This window comes from Balaenoptera borealis (genome assembly GCF_965194805.1).
Source record: "Balaenoptera borealis genome assembly, chromosome: 15".
In the NCBI taxonomy this organism is placed as follows: domain Eukaryota; kingdom Metazoa; phylum Chordata; class Mammalia; order Artiodactyla; family Balaenopteridae; genus Balaenoptera; species Balaenoptera borealis.
This window is the reverse complement of record NC_138871.1, coordinates 60,936,113-60,958,055: the sequence shown is the minus strand read 5'-3', so window position 1 is coordinate 60,958,055 and position 21,943 is coordinate 60,936,113. Positions and strand designations below refer to the sequence as shown.

The following is a 21,943-nucleotide window of genomic DNA, read 5'->3' as shown; positions in this document are numbered from 1 at the left end:
TAAATTTTTAAAAAAAAATAAAATGGATACTTAAAAAAAAGTTTGGGAAATGAATTGTTCAAGGTGGGGTTTAGGGGGAACAGGGAGTCCTGATGCACTGTCCTGAATCTTCCTCCCTTGGACAAATGTCTTCTTTTCCATGAAGAAAAAACAGTAGGGGAATGAAGAGAGTGCTAGGAGGACTGAATTGGGAAAGATGTGATGTCTTTTCCTGTTTTTCTGGTAAAATCCTTGTTGTGAGGCTTGGAAATGCTGATTTTGAAAGATTTAACAATTTCTTTGCTGGCAACTGATTGAGTAACACATGTAACAGGAGTCTTTTATCAGATGTCATGTCATATGATATTCAAGCCGGCACCACACACACACACACACACACACACACACACACAAATTTTGTTTTCACTTCTACAGGGAATCAGAAAAAAATGGACACTTTTCCTCAAATTACAGTGAGATATTTTTACCCTCCCCTACGTCCCTAGAGCCCACGTCATTCCCAAAACACAACAATGTTTGAAAGGACACCATGTACCATTTCATTCCTTTGGGTGGAAACATGATTTTGAACTCCACCCGGCCTTCCCTCCACCTTCATTAAAATTCTAGAAGTACATTTTCTTCGAATGATATGTTTTCTGGGATTTCTTGATGTTGCCTGAAAACTATTTCTTTCAAAACGCTTTGGCCCAGGCCACAGCTAGCATGCAGTGACAAAGCCGACTGGGACCGGGGTTGCGTAGAAGGGAAAAGGGCCTCCTCAGGGGCCACCACACCCTCTCTCAGCTTTCAGGCTGCTCATACTTTCTTGGGGAACATCCTTTCCAGCCACCACCAGCCACAGGGTTTACAAACAAGCTCACAGCCTCTGGCTTCCATGCTGTGGGGATAGCTTCAGGCTCCACCCCTGACCCTCTGGCCCTGCCTGGATCGCACCTCTCCCACGCAGCCCTCCCACCAGACCCTTCGCTTTGGTCGGGCTCTTTCTGTCCACTGACTCCTGTGTGCTGGACTTCAGGATTCTCATTCACTTCCTGAGCTTCCTCACCAGGACTCAGAATTCAGTCCTCCCGCCCCGTTCTCTTCATGCTCTTGCAAGAACCAGTTCAAGGGAATTCCCTGGCTGTCCAGTAATTAGGACTCGGCGCTTTCACCGAAGGGGGGCCCAGGTTCCATCCTGGTTGGGGAACTAACATCCCAAAAGCCTCCCAGCATGGCCAAAAAAAAAAAAAAAAGAACCAGTTCAAATGCAATGGCCCCTCCAGGCCTCCCTCATTGCTCCAGAACATCCTAGAGCATCTGAGCAAGGCCAGGATTCTAGCAATTATCTTCGCCTCATCTTTGCTTCTCCCACTCAGGAACAAGGACATATTTTTCTATGGCTCCCCGTCCTCCCCAATGCCTAGCTCAGAATATGTATGTAGGTGTTCAATAAAGATTAGCTGTACACTACCAAATGTAAAATAGATAGCTAGTGGGAAGCAGCTGCATCGCATGGGGAGATCAGCTCGGTGCTTTGTGACCACCTAGAGGGGTGGGATAGGGAGGGTGGGAGGGAGACACAAGAGGGAGGAGATATGGGGATATATGTATACATATAGCTGATTCACTTTGTTATACAGCAGAAATTAACACACCACTGTAAAGCAATTATACTCCAATAAAGATGTTAAAAAAATAAATATAAAAAAGATAAAATAAAATAAAGTAGAAAGATTAGCTGTACAAATTATAAGTTCTCCACTGAAAGCGCAGAGTTCTTTAACATACCTGCACAAAAACTCAGTAAACATACGTGGTGGGAACTTCGATTTCAGTTCGATAAATGTCTCTCAGTTGTGTTCTCAAACGCACCCACCCACTCCCCCCGGCATCACTGCAAAGGCCATAAGGGAGGTTGTCACACCCCTGAGATCTGAAAAGTCACGTGGGCTGCTCTGCCCAGCTGTAGGGCACTCAGGGCTGCTGTTGAGCTTTGAACAAATCCTGGGATTATTTATAATTGAACATCAGTCTCGGCGAGCCTTCGGAGCCATGAAGGAGTTTATTATTCGCCACCCCACATGCTTCCCTCTGTCCTCTCGCCTCCCCCTCCGGCCTGACATCCTCCCACACTCACAGCAGGCTCTCCGGCTTGCGGGGGGCCTCAGGGCACCTGCGCTGGCCAGCGGCCACCTTCCCGCCGGATTGTTCCAGGAGTCCGGAATCACAGACCACCCTGAACGCCCACACATACCCTTCCGACTGGGATGGATCATCCAAGGGTGAGAATGGCCAGCTGAGGCGGAAACTCCACAAGACTGACTTACTCCAGGCTTATCTCAGCGGGGGCCTGCAGAGTCCGGACAGAAACGGACGCCACTGGGAGGGCCTGGGTGGGAGCTCGGTCCTGTCTCCACCCACGTGACCACCTCCCTCCGCATCCCCTGGGCCTGGGCCTACCCCGCCCATGAACAGAGCAAGCTCTTAGGCCTCTAACGTGAATCATGCCCAGGCCAGGTGACTAGGAGAGTGAAACCATAAAGAACATTAGCCCTGGAGAGGCAGGTAAAGATCCTCTAAGAGGGTGAACGTAAAACTATTCTAGCTGCAGAGCCCTTTCTTCAAAAGAATCTTACCAGAAAACCCAATGAGCAAAACGGATGAAACCCCAGGAAGAAAAGCCCTTCGCTTTCGCATCTATGGAGACAAGGTGTTTTGATTTTATCTCCCTTCCATCTTGACCAGCTGGGGCCCCTGACATCTTGGAGCCCACCTACGGTGTGCCCTCAGAGACTCTAAAGCCAGGCCAGCAGGCAGCCTTCTCTTGCCCGTGCAGGAATGGTGTTTATGGAAAGCCGTAGAAGATGGGCACATTGATGAAAGCGTTAGAATGTTCTCTCTTGAGAGTGGTAGAAGCCCAGTACAAACAAGCTTAATTAAGATGCAGCTTCGTTGTAAAGATCCTGGAGCAGGGCTTCCCTGGTGGCGCAGTGGTTGAGAATCTGCCTGCCAGTGCAGGGGACACGGGTTCGAGCCCTGGTCTGGGAAGATCCCACATGCCGCGGAGCAACTAGGCCCGTGAGCCACAATTGCTGAGCCTGCGCATCTGGAGCCTGTGCTCCGCAACAAGAGAGGCCGCGATAGTGAGAGGCCCACGCACCGCGATGAAGAGTGGCCCCCACTTGCCGCAGCTAGAGAGGGCCCTCGCAAAGAAACGAAGACCCAACACAGCCAAAATTAAATAAATTAATTAATTAAATTTAAAAAAAAAAGATCCTGGAGCCTCCAAACAAACACATGTCTGGGCTCTCAATGCCTAGAATTGGGCCTCGACGCCATGAAGACCCCTCTCTCTCCGCCTCCCCTCTCTCCTTACCACTACTTGGCTTCATTACTCCAGTGAAGATGGGTTTTCTCTGCATGACTGAAAACATAGCCTGGGGGGGCTCTAGATTCCCAAACATCCCTCCAACCTCCCTGAGTTAGGATGACTTCACCACTAGCTCTTAGAACAGGGCCTCCGATTGGCCCAGGTTCTGTCATGTGCCCATCCCTGAACCAATCGCTGTGGCCCAAGGGATGGGTACATGCCTAAGTCCTGGCCAAGAGCGTGGAGTTCTGGGATTGGCAGCCCCTCAGAACCACAGGGAAGCGGGACTGGGAGAAATAGTTCCCCAAAGAAAGTGGGGGCCCCTGTTAGGTTAATGATCATAAACAGCCCAGATTCTCAACATTAGTGCCAAAGACTCTCTTGGAAACAGGGCCCTAACCCCAAGGAATGATCCCCATGAGTTCAACTTCAAGCATTAGAGACTGGGGCAAAGAGGGCCTTGCAGAGCCACCGGGACCACCCACAGAAGGAGCCCTCTACCCTCCCTGCCCACACCACCAGAGCTAAACCCAAGCATTAGCTGGGAGCATGTGTGTTACTTTTCCATTTAAACTTAATTCAACTTGAAAGGACTCTTCATCGTATCTTGTGCAAGTGAGCAAGGGAGAGTGTTGGTTCAGTGGTGCAATAAATAACCTCTCGTTATGAGAAACATGATGCCTCAGTCCCTAAGCCATTTGGTAACCATAATCTGATATTACAGAAGCTTTTCTTGTGAGACCAGAGATATCTGAGCCACTTCCCTTTTCAAACAACTTCAGCTAATGGCTTTCCATGCTATTAGTGGAATGAGTCCAAGCCCTCTTTGATTTGTGGTCACTTGATTGGATCCTGAAAGGGGAGGCTCAGATTTGCAAGCAGGAATAATTGCCTGGGAACACTGCAGAGTTATACAATTCCTGTGGAGTTGGAGGAACCACTCATTTGGAGAAACTTGACTCCTCTACAGAGATGAAAATATTTGTCAAGGTTTCTCACTCCCATGCTGGCCCCTTCCGCACTCTGACCGCTCACTTCAGCCCTCTCTGCCTCCCCAATGTTCCTGATGCTGAGAATGTTTTCTTAGAAAGGAGGGGGCTCTTCTTGGATCCTACTGCACAATGCCAGAAGCCATTTAGAAAGTGATGCAGCCGTACAGCATGGCTGGCAGGTCCAACCACCGTATCCTTAGGCAAATGTCAGTCCTGGGAGTACACCTAGAACTCTGTCTCTGAATTTCAAACTCCAGTCACTGTAGGGCAGGTAGAGTGGGAGCACAGCAGTGTGGGTGGCCATGAAACAGAGCTTCTCTTTCTAGTAGAAAGAGAGACACCATTTTGTAAAGTTGCCTGACCACCTGCATGCTTCTGGGCTAACCCGCAGGCCCATTTTAGGAGTCCTTGGTCCCATTTGATCTAAAAGAAAATGATAGTAGATCTTGACACTGTACTAAGTACACTTCACAGGGTGGGAGGGAGAACACCAGTGGGACAGCATTTGTTTTGACATTAGAAACCTGGCTTCATTTTCTGAACCATAACAACCAGAGGTTATCTCGGGCTTGGAAGGGACTTTTTCTTTTTCATAAGCTTTTGATTTTGGAATAAATTTAGATTTACAGAAAAGTCGCAAATGTAGTGCCAACATTTCCCATATACCCTTCACCCAGTGTCCACTAATGATAACATCTTTCCTGACAGCGCTGCCTTTGTCCAAGTTAAGAAATTAACATTGGTACCCTGACATCAGCTATACTCCGGACAGTCAGATTTCACCCATTTCTCCATTAACGTTCCAGAATCCCACATGGCATGTAGTCATCATGTCTCCTTCGTCTCTTCCAATCTGTGACCGTTTTTCTGTGTTTCCTTGTTTATCATGACCTTGAGCATTGTGAAAATTACTGGTCAGGTATGTCATACACTGTCCCTCGATTCAGGTTGTCTGATGTTGTCTCATAATAGACTAAAATTATGGGTTTTGAGGAAGAAGACCCAGAGGTGAAATACCTGGGAGGAATTTTTTTTAAACAGGTAGCTCAGAAGTTACAAACGAACCCGCCTTCAAATCAAATCATGTTTTGTTCGTTCTATCTGTATCTTTGAGAAATTCTGTGCCAATTTTGTGCTGAAGTTTTTCAATTTAGATTTTCAGCTTCTCTTAAAAAAGTAGAAAGAGCTGTTGACTGCAGGCTTCCATGACGGTTAGAGGTGGGTGCCAGGAAGCTATGGCCCGCCGTGGGATGCGTCCTCTTCAGGCGCCATCGGTCCTGTGGCCTCCCCAGCTCTGAGCCTCAGCATCAGCTGCCATTAGTCATCATGTCCACGGTGTTGACTTTCTTACAGTAAAGAGATGGCGTCTATGTTTCTATCACAGCAGAAGTGAACCCAGATGGCCCCACGCTTCAAGAGAAAGAAAGCAAGAGCAAGAAACATGGTGAGTCGAATCTCAAAGAAACTGCATGTTTCCTAATGACAGGAAAGGGTGTGAATGCACACCCTGAAAACTGCCTGTGATCCTCTGTGACTATCGTTCACATGACACAGCCCTCGCCACTCATTTGGCAGCAAAAAGAGGGGTTGTGGGTCAAGAGGGAAGCCAATCAAAAGGGAAGTAGATGTATGAAGGGAAAGGATGCTGCCCTGGGTTCCCTTCCCCAAGGTCAAATTCATGTCACTGCCCAGGGATGGCCCTGTCACCTACTGGACACGGCCATCCAGTAGGGTCTACGCAGCTGGGCCTACCCTGGGCAGGAATTTCCAGCACTGCCAATTCCACCTCAGAAGAGGTCCTGCTAGCAGAGAGAGGATCTTCCACATCTGTTGTACCCTCCCTAACCTACGGACCTGCTGGAGGCACAGTGAGGGTGTCTGTCTGATTATCCTCTACACCCCACCCTGCTGTCTGTGAGTCAGACATCCTCTGGCACATGAGCTAGAATTCTGAGCCCCAGCCTTCACCACTCCCTGACAGGTCCCCCAATCCCTCCTGCTTCTCCTCCTCCCCTTTCCTGTCCCACCCCATCACCCCAGCCTTGAAGGCTTTAGGATCTGAAGAGTGTGACCACACCAGGTGTTGAGGTGGTGACCAAACCAAGTCTGCAAGCGCCCAACTAATGTGCTGAGTCCTACCTGCTGCATCACCAAAGCAAACCTGGGGGGAGCAGGACCTTGAGTGGAAGGAGTGAGCACTGGACCAGGAGTCAGAGGATCTGGATCCAGTCTTGATTCCAGTGCTGTGCAGTGTTGGGCAAATCACCTAACCCCTCTGAGCCTGAGCTATCTCAGCTATCAAGTCCAGTGACATTTCTGTGATGTATAAATATGATCGAGGGACTTCCCTGGTAGTCCAGTGGTTAAGACTCTGTGCTCCCAATGCAGGGGGCCCGGGTTCGATCCCTGGCCAGGGAACTAGATCCTGCATGCCACAACTAAGAGTCCTCATGCCACAGCTAAAGATTCCGCATGCCACAACTAAAAGACATCTTGCATGCTGCAACTAAAGATCCCACATGCTACAACTAAGACCCGGCGCAGCCAAATACATAAATAAACAAACAAACAAACAAATAAATAAAGATGATCGAGCCACAGAGTCAGTTTCATGACTTGTTTCCTTCGCTCTCAAGCCCGAGTTATACCCTTCTCTACATGCCCAGAGCAGCCCAACTTTCTCCACCAGTGCCCCAACCTCACATTCCCTGCACCCCTACTCCTAATAGAACTGCCCTGAAGACAACATACTCAGATTGGAACATGGGGCCCAGCTTACACATGAGGACTTGCCTGAGGCAGGGGTAGGTCTGAGGGCTCTTTTGTGGCCCAGGACAGACCCTAAATCCCAGAGTTGACAGTGGGAGTGGTGTCTCCTTAAGCTGACTCAAAGATACTTCTCTCAGATGAACAGAGGAGGCTGAGCCATAGGCTTTAAAAATGTTCCAGAAAAATAAACCTTCATTGTTATCGCTGGAGCTGAGGCCCAATTGTTAGTGGTCAGATCAGGAGGCCTCCCAGGACCCTCCGCGGACATGGGCTGCCTCTGAAGTGCTGGGAACTTACCAAACCAGGAGATGGCCAAGCTCACAATAGGCAAAAGGGCAAACAAATCATATGAGCAAAGTGACAAAACCAAGAGAGGGAGACAAAGCCCACTTTGGGACTGGCCAGTGGGATCCTGGTAAGAAAAGATTCCTCATCCAGGAACTCGGATTGTGTTTGTCATAAGATTATGAAACACTGTGGAACTTGTTGTTCCTGTAATTTGTCTGCTTCAGAGGAGCTAATGTTTATTGATTTTCTTCTGTAAGGGGCAGAATCATCAATTTGGGTTGCCACTGTTGAAAGTTCTCAGGTTTCTGGAAGAAGCTTGAACAAAAAGAATTAGGCATCTCTATACTTGTTTTATTCTTAATCACAGAGGTTGCTACCGTGACAGGCTTCGCAGACATCCAAATCCTTATTCTTTTTCAAATTCTCAGAGGTTGAAAGTGTCAGAAGGAATTAACATTTGCGGAACACCGAACATGTGTCAGGCACTGAGCTGGGCCCTTTAACAAGACCACAGGAGGACTTCCCTGGTGGCCCAGTGGGTAAGAAGCCGCACTCCCAATGCAGGGGGCCTGGGTTCGATCCCTGGTCAGGGGCCTAGATCCCAAGTGCTGCAACTAAGACCTGGCACAGCCTAAATAAATAAATATTTAGGCACTTGGGATCTTCATTGAGACATGTTTAGTTGCAGCATGCGGACTTTTAGTTGCAGCATGCATGTGGGATCTAGTTCCCCGACCAGGGATCAAACCTAGGCCCCCTGCATTGGGAGTGCAGATTCTTACCCACTGGACCACCAGGGAAGTCCCAGTAAATAAATACTAAAAAAAAAAAAAAAAGCAAGACAGCAGGGAATTTAATCTGTGCAGGATCTCCAAAAATTATTATTATGCCCATTTCACTGAAGAGAAAACTGAATCGTAAAAAATTAAATAGCTTGCCCAAAGTTCCACAGATAAAATGGGGCCAGAGTGAGATTCTGATCCATGTCTGTGCGTCTCAAGTTCCTAATCTTTCCTTGGCTCATACCGCCTCTTTGTGACTGGTTTTTCTCCAACATTTTACATATTTTATTGTCCTATTGCCTTATTTGAAACTTCCAAAACAATACTAAATAACGATACAAGTGGTCAATGCTATTTGTTCCAGATTTTAAAGTGGCTTCTCTATTTCATAGTTTGATACAGTCATCAGCATGTTTAAAAAGTTTTATTCTATCCCTAACTTACATGGAATTTTTATTAGTAATTGTTGCTAGATTTTATCAAATGCTTTTACTTTCTACTGCTATAATAACACAGGTTTTTTCTCTTTTAATCTAACACAGTAAATTTTTTGATGAATTTCCAAATTTTAAACTATCTTTATAAACCTGAAATAAACATGGTCTTAATTTCCTTTCATTCTTTTTGTAACTTTCCACTGGATTGTGCTTACTAATTTTTGTTTAGTATCTTAGCTTCTACATTCATAAGTGAAATTTTCTAGTTTTCTTTTTCTATCCTCATCAAGTTTTAATATTAATATTACCTGGGAGCTATTTCCACCTGTTTCTCTGGCCTATGATAGTTTAAATAGTAACCTACCACAGTTTCATGGATGCTGGCACAAAACTCCTGGATCAGAGACAAAAGGCAGTGTGTTACCCACAGCAATAGCAGTAGTGACAGATCAGCATTTTGGTGCCAATTTCCTAAGGGCAATGTGAAGAGGACAAGATGACACCTGCACATGCAGTGGTTGGAGTACAGGAGAGAAGAACCCTGGGTTTAAGGAACCTGATAATTTTATAATGGGCACTAAGTATACCTGCCATTTGCTCCGTTGCGAGACACACTCTGTCTTCCAAGGTCATAAGTAACCTGCCCTTTATTCTGAAGGGAACCACCATCTCTACCTTCCACAGTCATTCACTATCCAAACATCCTGGAAAAGATGGCCCAGTAGTTCACTCACAAATGCACAAAAAGGTGAGAGACCCATGGAGAACTATTTCCCAACAGTGGACAGCTGAGACCGAAAGGACAAAACATTAGGACTTGTTTATTCTTAGACTGTGGGCATATGAAAGCCATTACCTTCTTTTCTGTCTTTTTCTATATTTTTTTAAACACCCCTTGCCAAAAAAAAAAAAAAAAAAACAAGGAAAGAAAGAAAGAAAAAAAAGGAAGAAGAGCTTTCTCGTAATGGAATCACTACTTCAAGATTTGGTGAGTGTTCCAGCAGAATATGGTGACTTCCCTTTAGGGACATTGCAGAATTCCTGAATTGGATGGGTGGGGCAGGGTAAGGCCCTTCTAATTCAAAGAATCTACAATATTATGTCAACTTTGAAGGCATTTCAGAACTCCTTAGCTATTCTTACTCAGTACCTCTGCATTTCATCATATTCATAGGTGAACAGGGACAGATGATTGGAAATCTCACACACACACAATTTCCAAATAACTCATGGCTGGGATTATCCACATTTCTTAATCTCTTTAGTCTTTTCTTAATGAGGTCAGTGGGAGGGCTGTTATTTTTGCTCCTAAAGCACTGGTGTATGAAAAATGTCATGGTCACAGGAAAGTCAGTGGTGAACAAGATAAACATGACCCTGTCCCACAGAACTTACTATGTACAGGAGAAGAAAAATAATTCAACAGAATAATAAGATTTGATTGGCTCTCAGATTCACTAGAAATTGATTTAGCCCTCTCCCCTTCCACCTCTACTCACCCACTCGCTCTCTAAGGAGCCTTTGCCAGAGGGAGTTGGTGTAGTTTTCCTGTGTTTGCCCCATAGAGAGTAATAGAACAGGAGGCCCAGGGAAACCATAGATTAATAAAAGATCCAGTAAGGTGCTGGTTGATAAAAGGTATCTGCTCAGGTAACTCTCCTCTCTTTAGCTCAGATTTTCCTTTTCATAGGAAATTCTAATGTCTAGCTTCACAGCTCGGTTGAATACTTATTGCTTTAAAGGACCCAGCAAACCTAACATACCATTAAAAAGTCCAAAATTAGGATATTCTCTCGAGGTCTTTGCCCAAAATGCAACACCCCACATCCTTGGTCCTTTCCTTTCTTCTGCCCCTCTGATGCCATTCTCGTGGCCATAACAGTATGTCAAACACACACACACACACACACACACACACACGTGTGTGCATTTGCTTTCTCTACATTTCTAAAATTTCCTCTTATTCACTCCAAAAGGATGTAGGAGTGGCTACTATTTCTGAAATAGGAATAAGATTAGCTAATGAGGATGGTCTTTTTACCCACCCTCTCAGCAAAAATCAAAACACAGCTACAGTTCAATTTAAGCAAATACTTTAATGAAAATTCAGATTTATAGAAAATATTAAATTGAATTAATGTTAAATCCATTGAACAGTCTTTATTTTTGAAAGCATTCGGAGTAGAATTCCTTTACTTAGCAAGCGTCCCTCACAACTATTTCCCAAAAATATTTACTCTGAAAGAGAAAATGTACCTGCAGTTTGGCTTTTTCCCAGATTTGATACCAGAGATACCGAAAGTCAGATAAGCAATGAGCAAAATGCAAAACCAGATTCTAGTTTCCTTCAAAAACTGAAGTGACAATTCTAATCTGCTGCCATCTAAAATGCTGGGCTGCCGCAAATGATTTTGAAAGATGGACTTTATCTGCCCCCTGCTGTACTCTGGGTAAATGACAGGACATCCTAATTTAGCAGCAGGAGACAGAGCCAGACGTGGTGTGTACTAACACCCCTTACTAGAATAGAAAGGCTATGGCAAAAAGACGGTGCCTGGGCTTCACCACTATGTCTCCAGCATGAATTGTAGCTGGAATGTAGCAGGCATGACATTAATATGTGCCGAATGCATGCACATACAGGAAAGGAAGCTGTGCTTACATACTCTGTTTGCATAAGCATAATACCAAGCGCATATAAGCCCAAGGGGGGGGGGGAAAATGTTTTGCAATTCTCTGTTCATAAGTGTTTGAAATAAACTGGTGGCAATTGGGCATGACTGATGTCCTCTAATAATTCCACTGGGCTAAACAAAATAATAAATTGGAATATTCAAGCTTAACAATAAAGATAGATTTTCTAAATGTTGCTTACTGCCAAGAAATAAATCTTTGAGAACTTAGGATCTGAAAGCCACAAGGTTAAAAGACCATATGATTATTTCCAAGATGGAGAACTGGTTGAGATATCATAAAATTCACTGTGTTATCCCTTTCATCCCTTTCTCCTGCTGCTACCAGCCCTCTTAGTCATTATCCGTGTATCTCTCAAACACTAGTGAAGGCAAGGACAAAAATAATAGGCATCTTCCTTAGTTGGGGGTGGATTTATTGAATACGAAAGAAGTCACGTTAGGGCTAAGATTTAGACATTTGATATACCTCCATACCTACCCTGAAGGTTAGGCTTCTCCGATGAGTCAAAAAATCAGTGTATGCAGAACAGTTCTAAAGGGAAGATAATTAAGTGCCAATGGATGTGATATAGAAAATGTCGAAAGAGAAATGTTTCCACCAGGGGAATCTTTCTACCAGTTGAGACTGACACTTGGCCATTTCAGGTTCCTTGCACGACGCCACTAAACCAGCAAATAAGATGGGGTGCAGTGGGGAGTGCTGACCATTTCAGCTGAGGCCGTTGATCTTGGGTGTTAGGGAAAATAGGAGTGCTTCCTTAGACATGCCAGAGCAATGTACACAAACTGAGGGGTCCTCCTTGTACCTCCCCACGGAATGCTGCAAGTTAGCAGGACTAGAGCAACCCTAGGGAAGTAGAGGGCCACCAAGAACTCAGATGCTCAGGAATAAAGGTTAGGGTCACTCCACCAGGTAAAGGCAGACCAAGTTGTGGCTGAGGGCAAAGGTAACATGGAGTGGGTAAATATCAACTGTAGCCTTATATTTCCCCTTGCAGGTGAGTTACATTATATAAGAATATATGTTAAATTTTTCCCCTCTCCCTTCCCCAGATATATAGTGTATATAGCCTCTGTGGATTTATTTTACAATTTATCCATGGCTAACAGGGCATTAAGTAAAGAGTGTATTTAAATTAGAAGAATGAACATCAAAATTCTGAATATGGAGCTGAATGCAATCAACTGAAATTTGGGGCTTCCCCTTTTGAGGAGAGAGTAGCATATTTTGTATAAGGGATTGTTGCATTGTGTTCTGCAGGCTGGAGACTTAAGGATGGAGGGAGGGTGTGCACTGATGTTGGGCCTCCAGAGGGTGACTGCGGTGGACATCTGTCCCTACCCCGAATCTTTCAAACAGCTTCTTCTCGCTTGGATAATTCTCCAAGTATAAATCCTACCTCCCTCATCTGGAATAACTTTTTAAAACTACATTGAAATTTTGAAATTAATACAACAGGTGTGTTAGAGTCTACCAATCAGATATACATGTGTAAGACTTTGTTTTGAAAGTGAATTTTCTGAGAAAACAGAGAAGGTCCAGGCCAGCAAAGGCAGCCAGTTCTGAAGTCAAGTGGTGACGGGACTGTCTCCACCGTCCACAGCAGAGTCCACGTGTTTTGGCTGGGCTCCGTTACATGGTCAAATCTGAGGTGTGGTTCTGAGAGTTGTTCCTAGAAGCTCAACCTAGCTTCTCCAGAAATTCCACAAATTTCTAATAGCCTTTGTGAATCCCTTCCCACAAAGACTAGCTAGAGAGGATTCTATCGTTAGAACTAAGACGTCTGATTAGAATAGAAAAAGTTAGTAGCTATATGCCCAGGGCAGTTTGCTTTGCCTCTCTCAGCCTCAGCTTTGTGATCCTTGAAAACTTTCAAGCACTGTTGTAAAGACCAGAAATAATACAAAATGTCTTATATCTATAAAAACTCTATGGAGAACAGTATGGAGGTTCCTTAAAAAACTAAAAATAGAACTACCATGTGACCCAGCAATCCCACTCCCGGGCTTAATTCAAAAAGACACATGCACTCCAATGTTCATTGCAGCACTATTTACAATAGCCAGGACATGGAAGCAACCTAAATGCCCATCAACAGATGAATGGATAAAGAAGATGTGGCACATGTATACAATGGAATATTACTCAGCCATAAAAAGAAACGAAATTGAGTTATTTGTAGTGAGGTGGATGGACCTAGAGACTGTCATACAGAGTGAAGTAAGTCAGAAAGAGAAAAACAAATACCGTATGCTGACACATATATATGGAATCTAAAAAAAAAAACAAAAAGGTTCTGAAGAACCTAGGGGCAGGACAGGAATAAAGACGCAGACGTAGAGAATGGACTTGAGGACACAGGGAGGGGGAAGGGTAAGCTGGGATGCAGTGAGAGAGTAGCAGCTGCATAGCACAGGGAGATCAGCTCGGTGCTTTGTGACCACCTAGAGGGGTGGGATAGGGAGGGTGGGAGGGACAGGCAAGAGGGAGGGGATATGGGGATATATGTATACGTATAGCTGATTCACTTTGTTATACAGCAGAAACTAACACAACATTGTAAAGCAATTATACTCCAATAAAGATGTTAAAAAAAGAGAAAAAGAAAATGGAGTTAGACTAGGTAGTGGTTCTCAGTCCTAAGTGCACAATAGAATCACCTGGGGAACTTTTAGAAAATGGATAACCAACAAGGACCTACTGTATAGCACAGGGAACTCTTCTCAATGTTATGTGGCAGCCTGGATGGGAGGGGAGTTTGGGGGTGAATGGATACATGTGTATGTATGGCTGAGTCCCTTTGCTGTGCACCTGAAACTATCACAACGTTGTTAATTGGCGATACTCCAATATAAAATAAAAAGTTAAAAAAAAAAAAAGGAAGAAGGTATCAGTGTTTATCTCCAACAAGTTCAAAGTATTCAAGGTAATTGGTTTTTATATTTTCTAAATTTCTTGCATTTTATAATGAAAGGAAAAAAAAGATGTTTTTATTTGAGGGGATTGTTTAAAGAAATGAGTTAACAATATAGTCCCAATTCCCAGTGTTCACGAGTGGAATTTGGTCTGTCTGACCCAGTCTGTTTCTGGTGACAGGAGCATGACATAGGCCTTGAAGTATTAAGAAAAATCATCCAAAACTTGGAAATAACCAAAAGACAGTTACAGCATGTCCTTTCAAGGTCATACTGGTGCGTTGTTTAACATGCCTGCCAGGGTATTTCTTAATCTAGGGCAGTGGTTCTCAAAGTGTAATCTAAGGACCGCTGAGGGTTCCCAAGACACTTTAGGGATTTTGTAAGGTCCTCCCTTTCCAACTACATAATTGTGTGAGGCCAAATTTTCCTCATATACTTCAACCAAAACAACATATTGCAACATATGAATGCAGAAATTGATATAAGGATTCAGCTGTCTTCTGATAAGCCAATTAAGTGTTCTATTTGCAAAAGTGTAAAACAATGCCTTTTTTCTCAAAATATATCTTGTTATTTTTCATTAAAAAATGTTAACATATAATGGGCTTGTTATTTTTATTTTTAAAATACAGTTGACCTTTGAACACACGGGTTTGAACTGCGCAGGTCAACTTATAAATGGATATTTTTCCGTAGATACCAACTGCTGTGCTACATGATCCATGGTTGGTTGAACCCAGAGATGTAGAACCCAAGACGAAGGGTGGACTGTAAAGCTATTCCTGGATTTTTGACTGTGGGACGGGTGGGTAACCCTAACCCTCACCTTGTTCAAGGGTCCACTATAACTAACATTTAAACATTTGTGTTTTAGTTTCTAATAAGGTGAATATTGATAGATCATTGTGATCCTCAGTTTTTAGGAGTATTAAGGGATACTGAGAACAAAAGTTTGAGACTCGCTGAGCTACATGTTTGACTTTGCTATTCACCTTGGAGGGCTCAGATCACTCAGCACACTCATTTCAAAACACCCTTCCTGGCAGACCACATAATTCCTGTTCCTCCGATTCTGCTTCAAACCAGCTTTGCCATCTTAACAGTTTCCTCATTAAGGAGGTGAATAAATTTGACTAATACTCATTATATATGTATGACAGTCGAGTTTGATCTTTTGAAGATTATACTTTGATAGGAGGTGTAATCTCTGCTGATTCATAAAGACATTTACGATTTAGCCCTGGGGTTCTTTTCTTTGCATTCAAAGGTGGATGAAGCAAGGAACACTACGAAAATCTCTTGTTCTTAAACATTTCCCTAATGAAATGAAATAAGACAACTGCAATGATCAGCTGTGCCTAAAACGACTTTGTTCCTCGAGGAAAGTATTTAAGAGAGAACCAGTCCAAAGCTTGGGAAGCAGAGTGGCAGTTTTAAAAGAATGTCTAAGGTTAAAAATGTGTCTGTAATTTGGGAGAGACAATATTCACTTTAATATGGAGGAATATACTTTTTTTTAAAATTTATTTTATTTTTGGCTGTGTTGGGTCTTTGTTGCTGCACACAGGCTTTCTCTAGTTGCGGTGAGCGGGGGCTACTCTTCATTGCGGTGCACAGGCTTCTCATTGCAGTGGCTTCTCTTGTTGTGGAGCACGGGCTCTCGGTGGGCGGGCTTCAGTAGTTGTGGCTCATGGGCTCTAGAGCGCAGGCTCAGTAGTTGTGGCCCACGGGCTTAGTTGCTCCGCAGCATGTGGGATCTTCCCGGACCAGGGCTCGAACCCGTGTCCCCTGCATTGGCAGGCGGATTCTTAACCACTGCGCCACCAGTGAAGCCCTGGAAGAATATACTTTTAATCTACTGTTAATAGCTGTCCTTTCCAACACAGGCTCCACCTCCCTCTCAGGTAAACAACATAAGAACATAATTTCAGCTGTCTGCAGAAAACTTTCCTAGTCAGTATAAAATCAGCAGAAATTGATTACCCTACTACCCATTAGGAAACACTTCTCAAATCCTTCAGCTCCAGTGTGCATCAGAATGATCTGAGAGGCCTATTAGACATAAAGATTTGAGTTCATTGTACAGTGTGGGGTTCGGCAATACTGTGCACTTAAAACAAGCACTCCGGGTGATTGATTTAAAAATACATAAAACCACACTTTGAGAAATTATCTAGACAATTAAAACCTGCTGAACTGATCTCTTCCATTTTTCTAAGAATCACCGTGTATCCTTAACATCTACATGCCAAGTCTGTCTACATGGTCCGTAAGGCACTTCACAATCTGACTGGTGTCTCACAACTTCCTCTCCCACCACTCCATCCATCTCTGCCCTACAACCACCTCCTATCCTGGAGCCCAACTGGCCCACTGCTGCATTCCTCCTTGCTGTTGACCTCTTTCCCTCTCCCTTCCCCTGCCTGTGCAGGACTGTTGATTTTTCACAGCAGTGCAATAGCGTGGACAGTTCCTGGCTATTTGGATTCTAAAGCCAGTAGACCTGGCTTCCAATCCCAGTACCCTTTGGTAAAAGTGGCCAACCCTGGGGGGGCCTGCCCCTACATACCCATCGAGTCCCTGTACAGGAAGCACTGTCTTGAACAGCGGAAGCAGCAGCTGGAGCCGCAGGCGGCAGACCTGGCTGAGGAGCTCCTGCTCACTGACAGCAGCACCATGTGGCAGACGGTGGAAGAAATGGGCTGCTTAGAAGTGGAGGCCGAGGCCAGGATGGAGAACTTACGAGTGGCGGTTCCAGGTCGGCCCCTAGCTCTGACTGCTGCTGGTGGCCCAAAAGACAGCCAGCCAGCCAGCTTATCACCATGGCAACGGACCCTACAATGATGTGGATCTCCCCGGCTGCTGGTTCTTCAAGCTGCCTCACAAGGATGGTAACAGCTGCAATGCTGGCAGCCCCTTTGCCAAAGACTTCCTGCCCAAGATGGAGGACGGCACCCTGCAGGCTGGCCCAGGAGGTGCCAGTGGGCCCCGTGCCTTGGAAATCAACAAAATGATTTCTTTTTGGAGGAATGCCCATAAACGTTATCAGGTCCCAGATGGTGGTGTGGCTGTCCAGGTCAGCTCTGCCCCGTGCTGTGACCAGGCACCCAAACTATGATGAGGAAGGTCGCTATGGGGCCATCTTGCCCCAGGGGGTGACCGCTGGCACCATCACTTAACGGGCTGTAGAGCCCACGTGGCTCATTGCCAGCAACGCCCGACCTGACCGAGTAGGCAGTGAGTTGAAGGCCCTGGTGCAGGCCCCACCCGGCTACGTCCTCGTGGGTGCTGACGTGGACACACAGGAGCTGTGGATTGCGGCTGTGCTTGGAGATGCCCACTTTGCTGGCATGCTTGGCTGCACGGCCTTCGGGTGGATGACACTGCAGGGCAGGAAGAGCAGGGGCACCGACCTACACAGTAAGAGAGCTGCCACAGTGGGCATCACCCGTGAGCACACCAAGGTCTTCAACGATGGCTGCATCTATGGGGCGGGGCAGCCCTTCGCTGAGCGCCTCCTAATGCAGTTCAACCACTGGCTCACGCGGCAGGAGGCAGCTGAGAAGGTCCAACAGATGTATGCGGTCACCAAGGGCCTCCGCAGGTATCGGCTGTTAGATGAGGGCGAGTGGCTGGTGACGGAGTTGGACCTCCCTGTGGACAGGATGGAGGATGGCTTGCTTTCCCTGCAGGATCTACGCAAGATCCAGAGAGAAGCTTCTAGGAAATCACAATGGAAGAAGTGGGAGGTGGTTGCTGAACAAGCCTGGATGGGGGACACAGAGTCAGAAATGTTCAATAAGCTGGAGAGCATTGCGATGTCTGACACACCACGTACCCCCCGGTGCTGGGCCGCTGCATCAGCCGAGCCCTGGAGCCCTCTGCTGTCCAGGGGGAGTTTATGACCCGCCGTGTGAATTGAGCGGTGCAAAGCTCCGCTGCGGACTACTTACACCTCATGCTTGTGGCCATGAAGTGGCTGTTTGAGGCGTTTGCCATTGATGGGCGCTTCTGCATCAGCATCCACGATGAGGTTCGCTACCTGCTGCGGGAGGACTGCTACCGTGCTGCCCTCACCCTGCAGATCGCCAGCCTCTTGACCAGGTGCACGTTTGTCTACAAGCTGGGTCTGAATGACTTGCCCCAGTCAGTCGCCTTTTTCAGTACAGCCAATATTGACCGGTGCCTCAGGAAGGAAGTGAACATGGACTGTAAAACCCCTTCCAACCCAACTGGGATGGAAAGCAGATACGGGATTCCCGAGGGTGAAGCACTGGATAGTTACCAGATAATTGAACTCACCAAAGGCTCCCTGGAAAAATGAAGCCAGCCTGGACGGTAGCTCTGCCTGGAGGCTCTGTATTTGCTCCCTGGAGCTTCATCGGGGCGGTGCAGGCTCCTAAACTCAGGCTTTCGGCTGTGCTTTTTGCAAAAAGGCTTGCCTAAGGCCAGCCATTTTTCAGTAGCAGGACCTGCCAAGAATGATTGCCTCTAATTGACGGTGCAATTGAGTTCAGAACCAAGATGCCAACGTTGGTGCAGGCTGTAGGACAAGGGAGCATTGTTGCTTGTTGGGTAAAAAGAAAGCGCCAAAGTTCACATTAACTCAGGCATTTCACTTCCTTTTCCTTTTCTTCTTGGCTGGTTCTTTGTTCTGTCCCTCATGCTCTGATGCAGTGCCCTAGAAGGGGAGAGAAGTAACGCTCTAAATGTGATACGCCTGCTCGGAGGCAGTGGAAATAAAAACAAAGATCCTTTATCTTCTCACCAAAAAAAAAAAAAAAAGTGGCCAACCTCTGTGAGCCTCAGATGACTCTTCTATCAAAACAGAGGTTAAAATACCCACCGCAAGGCTATTATTACACCAGCACTGGCGGTATATTTCGTTTAGGTGCTAAATGTGTTAGTTTGGGGGTTTTGCCTCCTGTAAAACCGTCAATCCTCCCTGGAAGAACTAACTGCTCTCTCCTCTGTTCTAAGCAGTGCTAGCATTCCTAGAGATACTCGATGTATATAAAAACCCTTATCTCCTTACTGCACAGGTCTGTAAACCCAATTCTGTTAAGGACTTAAGAGCAGATACTTAAGAAGCTGCATTAGATCAAATCAGTATACTAAATTTCTAAAGATAATCCAAATCCTTCAGGGTAACCTAACCTCACTCTACCCCAAAGTTATTATACCAGATATTTTTAACTTAATAATCACGTTCCTTAGCATTTTGAGGCCAAGGGGAAAGAATGCAAACACTGATACTTTCGGGCCCATAGCTGTCACGTAACCACCTCGCTCATGTATAGCAGACGGTATGTGTTTAAATACAGAAGGTGGGTGAAGCGGATGAAGTTGAACAGTCCAGCCCATGTTAAAATACTCTGAGCATTTACCATATACAAAAATACCAGATAATATGAAAGATTAAAAGATGCATGAAGTATGGTTTCTTCTTTCCAAGGAGCTTAATCCAGTTGAGGAAAAAAGAACTTACTGATACTGCTTTTCTCCATAGACAAAATAACAATGACCACCACCCTCCAAGATTCATCATGTTTTTTCTCTTCAGGAAGCAGAGGCTGTAAAATTAAGAGTAGGTATGGTTTGGAAGATAGATGCACATTTCACAAATATCATCCCCATAGAAGGGATTCAGAAGAATGTCTACCAGGATTTTGATATATGTTCTCATCTCATCCTCCTCACAACCCTGAGAGGTAGGTATTATCTCCATTTTATAGATGAAGAAGGTGAGGCTCAGCTGTTACCTAAGTGTTTGCCCAAGTTCCCAAAGCTTGGAAGTGGTGGTGCTGGGAACAAAGCTCCATTTTAACTCCAAGGTCCATCTCCTTTTCCTGGAGTTGAAATTCAAGTATTCTTCCAGTTCTAGGTTACATAAGTGTTTAGGGGGTCTTCACATTTTGTGTTTGGGAAATCTAAACTATGCCATTTTAGATGACCTTTCTTGCTTGCTCTGTCAGTAGCTATAGACCCATTTTCCTCCACAATGACCATGTTGTTTGCCATGTAAACATATTTGTCGGAAAGTTTAAAATTAACTGTTATTTAAATAACAGCCCAAATTACTCCCATGCCCCACCAAAAAAAAAAAAAAAAAAAAAAATCGTTATGGACAAGCTTCAGGAAGTAGTTATCAGACAGACTATTGGCCAAATAGAGCCAGCAGATGGAGCCTTAAGACAAGCAAAACTGAGTACAAATTTTCTATGCTACCTGCTTCTCTTCATATTTGATTCACCAATCCTGTGAGAGGGCAGGAATTGCCATAAAAAGTAAGGAAACTGTTAGCAGAGATCCAAGGTCTAGTGCTCTCTCCTCAAAACCCCACTTACCCTCAGAAGGGTCAAAGCAACCATGTGAGCATTAAAGAATTACTTAATGGGGCTTCCCTGGTGGCACAGTGGTTGAGACTCTGCCTGCCAATGCAGGGGACACGGGTTCGAGCCCTGGTCTGGGAAGATCCCACATGCCGCGGAGCAACTGGGCCCGTGAGCCACAATTACTGAGCCTGCGCGTCTGGAGCCTGTGCTCCGCAACGAGAGGCCGCAATAGTGAGAGTCCCGCGCACTGAGATGAAGAGTGGCCCCCGCTCGCCACAACTAGAGAAAGCCCTCGCACAGAAACGAAGACCCAACACAGCCAAAAATTAATTAATTAATTAATTAATTAATTAAAAAAGAATTACTTAATGGCCTAGAATAATGTCAGTTATATGAAAAAAATATATCATGTAGAGGGTAATTCTATTTTTGTGTAAAATAAAAATTGAGTATGTTTTATGCAATATAGCGACATGTCAATAAGCACAGGGAAAGATTTCCACAGCACACACACCAAATATATGGTTACCTCTGGGGTGTATAATCAAAAGCACCGGAAGATTTTCACTTCTTGCCTCATGTGACTTGTTTTTTTAATGTAGTATTATGGGTAATTTTCACCTTGTTTCAGTATTAACAGAATCTTTTTTCTCCGCCTTTAGTACCTTTCAGAATGCAGCTAAGACAGAGCTTTGAGTAAGGAACGTTATTCATCTGTATCTGAAACCTTCCACTGACTCAAACCCTCGGAGGTATGGAGTTGCAGAATCCTGGTTTGCAAGCCTGAGATACCCGAGACACCTTTTTTGATAAAGTGGTTTCCCACCACACGACTGTTGTACAAAAAGTGCTAATGTCTATTTAAGTGCTTGATTGAGCTATGCAAAGGCTATGATCCCCTCTTCTCCTAAGCTTTTTTACACTCATCTTTAGGCACTTTTGACCTGGTCAACTGCTAGCTTTGGCACTGAAGAATCGAAAAAGTCACAAACCTAAAGAGAACATAATAGGAGCTGTATCGCACTCAAGTATGTCAAGGGTAGATCAATTCTTCAGCCTAAATTCCAGCAAACTGCAAATCTGGAGAGAAAAATTCCTAGGATCTGATAGAAGACTTAGGTAGAGAAGGTGGCATTTCTCTGTCCTGCTTGGGAAAGCTCTAATGTAGCTTTGTTTGCCCAAAAGCCAAGTGGAAGGATTCTCTCTGACAGAGGCTCCAGACTGAATCCAAGTAAGACAGTCATTTGATTAGTAAACTCTGGCCAAGTAAGATGGCTGCCTGAAACAGCTGCCAGCTCTCCAAGCTGATTCTCACCATCACCCCACAACTAGGACACAAAGGGAAAAACATTTAGGCGCACAGATCAATTATG

General features: G+C 45.0%; 1 long non-coding RNA gene and 1 pseudogene across 2 annotated transcripts in view; both read left to right on the top strand.

Moving 5' to 3' along the window:
* The window catches only part of LOC309611518 (DNA polymerase subunit gamma-1 pseudogene), a 151,939-nt pseudogene extending 131,020 nt beyond the window's left edge, over positions 1–20,919 (top strand). Inside the window, exon 2 of the transcript XR_014249772.1 lies at positions 5,698–20,919. The product of XR_014249772.1 is annotated as a DNA polymerase subunit gamma-1 pseudogene (transcript). The remainder of the gene's footprint in view (positions 1–5,697) is intronic.
* Positions 1–21,943, top strand: part of LOC309611538 — a 106,379-nt gene that overhangs the window by 38,024 nt on the left and 46,412 nt on the right. The window lies entirely within an intron of this gene.